Source organism: Mustela erminea, chromosome 5 (genome assembly GCF_009829155.1).
Source record: "Mustela erminea isolate mMusErm1 chromosome 5, mMusErm1.Pri, whole genome shotgun sequence".
In the NCBI taxonomy this organism is placed as follows: Eukaryota; Metazoa; Chordata; class Mammalia; order Carnivora; family Mustelidae; genus Mustela; species Mustela erminea.
The window spans coordinates 28,415,962-28,420,428 of record NC_045618.1 but is presented as its reverse complement, the minus strand read 5'-3'; positions in this window follow the sequence as shown (position 1 = coordinate 28,420,428).

Genomic DNA, 4,467 nt, shown 5'->3' with positions numbered 1-4,467 from the left:
GTGTGAAGGGACTTGCGGTCGCCTTCCACACAGATGGCTTTTCTCAAGGGGAGGCAGCTGGCCTTTGCCGTAAGGGGTCCCACACGTTCCTGGGCAACTCCTTGACTGTTTTGAGATGGTCGACTCAGGGAAGCTGTTGGAACTAATCAGACCCCTATTTGTGACAGTGTGTTCTCAGCTGAGAAAAGAAGCTAGGGCTTCTGGGCAGGTTGGATACTTTGAGTAAAGTGGAGGCCATGGACCTTAGGCTTCCATAACATGGAATGGCAGAGCATGAAATCTGTTGAAAAAGCTTCAAACGTGATAAGGGAAGTGTGGTTTAGGAAAGACTTGCGACAGTTTTAGTCAGTGGAAACATGGAATCTGCTGGAGGTGCCTGGTGAAACCATGGTGAGTTGCTTCCAGGGCCCTAATCTCGAACATCCATACCAGTGAGCTTAGAAGTTCTGTGTTTAGTGAAACGACTTCAGGTGGACCCCATTCGTGACAGTGTGTTCTCAGCTGAGGAAAGAAGCTTCCAAAACATGGAATGGCAGTGCAGGACCTGTGGTCATCCAAACTGTCTACCTCTGTCAAGAAGGCTTCAAACATGGTTAGGGAAGTGTGGTTTCAAAAGGACTTGTGGCAGTTTTTGTTCAGTGGAAACATGGAATCTTTGGATGTACCTGGGTTAAAAACATAAAGAGTCACATACAGGGTCCTAATCTTGAACATCCATACCAGTGAGCTTAAAAGTTCTGTGTTCCCTGAAATGTCTTCAGGTGGACACCAATTCATTGCAGTGTGTTCCCGGGTGAGGAAAGAAGATAGAACAAGGACGGTTTCTGGGCAAGTTCGATACTTCAATTAAAGCAGGCCATGGGCCTTAGGCTTCCATATCATGGAATGGTAGAGCACAACCTGTGGTCATCCAAACAGTCTACCTCTGTCGAAAAGGCTTCAGTTGTGGTAAGGAAAGTGTGGTTTAGGTAAGACTCATGAATGTTTTTAGACAGTGTAAACATGGACTCTTTTGAACGTGCCTGTGTTAAAACCATGGTGAGTCGCTTACAGGGCCTAGTCTCGAACGTCCATACCTGTGACCATAGAATGGTCCGTTTTCAGTGAAACATCTTCCAGCGGGCACCCATTCATGGCAGTGTGTTCCCAGTGGAGGAAAGAAGCTAGAACAAGGACGGTCTCTGGGCAAGTTGGATACTCTGGGGTAAGTGCAGGCCAAGGCCCTTGGGCCTCCAAAACATGGAATGGCAGAGCACGACCTCAGGTCATCCAAACTGTGTACCTCAGTTGAAAACCCTTTAACCGTGGTAAGGGAAGTGTGGTTTAGGAAAGAGTCACGACTGTTTTGAGATGGTCGATTCAGGGAAGTTTCTGGAACTAGGTGGACCCTATTCATGACAGTGTGTTCTAAGCTGAGGAAACGCTTTAAACATGGTAAGGGAAGTGTAGTTTAGGAAGGACTTGTGACTGTTTTGAGACCGTCACCTCAGGGAAGGTGTTGGAACTAGGCAGAATCCCATTTGTGACAGTGTGTTCTAAGCTAAGTAAAGAAGATAGAACAAGGATGGACTCTGGGCAGGTTGGATACTCTGGATTAAGTGCAGGCTAGGCCCTTAGGCCTCCAAAACATGAAATGGCAGAACACGACCTGTGGTCATTCAATCTGTACACTTCAGTTGAAAAGGATTCAAATGTGGTAAGGGAAGTGTGGTTTTGAAAGGACTTGCTGCAGTGGTGAGACCAGGAAAAACTGGAAGCCTTTGGAACTGCCTGTGCTGAAAACATGAAGAGTCGCATACAGGACCCTAGTCTTGACATCCATACCGGTGTCAATCAGAAGGTGTGTGTTCAGTGAAAGTTCTTCAGGCAGAACACCATTCATGACAGTGTGTTCTCAGCTGAGGAAAGAAGATAGAACAAGGACAGACTCTGGGCAAGTTGGATATTCTGGGCTAAGTGCAAGCAAAGGCCCTTAGGCCTCCATAATATGGAATGGCAGAACAAAACCTGTGATCATCCACACTGTCTACATCTGTCGAAAAGGCTTCAAACGTGGTGAGGAAAGTATAGTTTAGGAAAGACTTGCGAAAGTTATAGTCAGTGGAAACATGGAATCTGCTGGAGGTACCTGGGTAGAAGCCATGGTGAGCCGCTTCCAGGGCCCTAATTTGAACATCAATACCAGTGAGCTTAGAAGTTCTGTGTTCAGTGAAACAACTTCAGATAGACACCCATTCATGGCACTGTGTTCCCAGTAAAGGAAAGAAGATAGAACAAGGATCTACAGAGGGAAGGTTGGATACCTTGAGTAAAGTGCAGGCCATGGGCCTTAGACTTCCATAACATGGAATGGCAGAGCACGACCTGTGGTCAATGCAACCTGTCTACCTCTGTCACAAAGGCTTCAAACATTGTAAGGGAAGAGGGTTTTGAAAGGACTCACAGCATTTATGTGACCGTGTAAATCTGGAAGGTGTTGGAAGTGACTGTGCTGAAAACATGAAGAGTCGCATGCAGGTGACCATTGGAAGTTCTGTGTTCAATGAAACTTCTACAGGTGGACACCCATTCATGGCAGTGTTCCCAGTTCAGGAAAGAAGTTAGAACAGAGACAGACTCAGGACAAGTTGAATACTCTGGGGTAAGTGAAGGCCATGGCCCTTGGGCCTCCAAAACATGGAATGGCAAAGCATGACCTCAGGTCATCCACACTGTTCTACTGCTGTTGAAAAAGCTTCAAATTGGTATGGGAAGTGTGGTTTAGGGAAGACTCGTGACTGTTTTAGTCAGTGGAAACATGGAATCTGCTGGAGGTGCCTGGGTTGAAATCATGGTGAAACGCTTACAGGGCCCTAATCTCGAACATCCATACCAGGGAGCTTAGAAGATCTGTGTTCAGTGAAACGATTCAGAGGGACACCCATTCATGGCAGTGTTTTCTCAGTAAAAGAAAGAAGATAGAAAAAAAACGTACACAGGGCAGGTTGGATACTTTGATTAAAGTGCAGGCCATGGGCCTTAGACTTCCATAACATGGAATGGCAGAGCATGGCCTGTGGTCAAGGCAACCTGTCTACCTCTGTCACAAAGGCTTCAAACTTGGTAAGGGAAGGCTGGTTTTGAAAGGACTCACAGCATTTATGCGACCGTGTAAATCTGGAAAGTGTTGGATGTGACTGTGCTGAAAACATGAAGAGTCGCATACCCATGACCATTGGAAGTTCTGCGTTCAATGAAATTTCTTCAGGTGGACACCCATTCATGGCAGTATTCCCAGTTCAGGAAAGAAGCTAGAACAGGGACGGAATCAGGACAAGTTGGATAATCTGGGGTAAGTGCAGGCCAAGGCCCTTGGGCCTCCAATACATGGAATGGCAGAACACGAACTCAGGTCATCCAAATGTCTTCCTCTGCCGAATAAGCTTCAGACATGGTAAGGGAAGTGTGGTTTAGGAAGGCTCACGACTGTTTTAGTCGGTGGAAACATGGAATCTATTGGAGATGCCTGGGTTGAAACCATGGTGAGCTCAGGGTCCTAATCTTGAACATCCATACCAGGGAGCTTAGAAGTTCTGTGTTCAGTGAAGCAATTTCAGACGGACACCGATTTGTGTCAGTGCATTCCCAGTAGAGGAAAGAAGATAGAACAAGGACGGACTCTGGACAGGTTGGATACATTGAGTAAAATGCAGGCCATGGGCCTTAGACTTCCATAACATGGAATGGCAGAGAACAAACTGTGGTCAGTGCAACCTGTCTACCTCTGTCACAAAGGCTTCAAACGTGGTAAGGGAAGTCTAGATTTGAAATAACTCATAACAGTTTTACGACCGTGGAGATCTGGAAGGTGTTGGAAGTTACTGTGCTGAAAACATGAAGAGTCACATACTGGTGACCATTGGAAGTTCTGTGTTCAATGAAACGTCTTCAGGTGGACACCCATTCATGGCAGTATTCCCAGTTCAGGAAAGAAGTTAGAACAGGGACGTGCTCATAACAAGTTGGATACTCTGGGGTAAGTGCAGGCCAAGGCCCTTGGGCCTCCTAAACATGGAATGGCAGAGCACAACCACAGGACATCGAAACTGTTCTACCTTTGTCAAAAAAGCTTCAAAGTGGTATGGGAAGTGTGGTTGAGGAAAGACTCGCGACTGTTTTAGTCAGTGGAAACATGGAATCTGCTGGAGGTGCCTGGGTGGAAACTGTGATGAGTCGCTTCCAGGGCCGTAATCTCGAATATCCATACCAGGGAGCATAGAATTTCTGTGTTCAGTGAAAGAACTTCAGAGGGACACCCATTTGTGGCAGTGCATTCCCAGTAAAAGAAAAAAGCGGACAAGGACATAAACAGGACAGGTTGGATACTCTGAGTAAAGTGCAGGCCCTGGGCCTTAGACTTCCACAACATGGAATGGCAGAGCACCACCTGTGGTCAAAGCAACCTGTCTACCTCTGTCACAAAGGCTT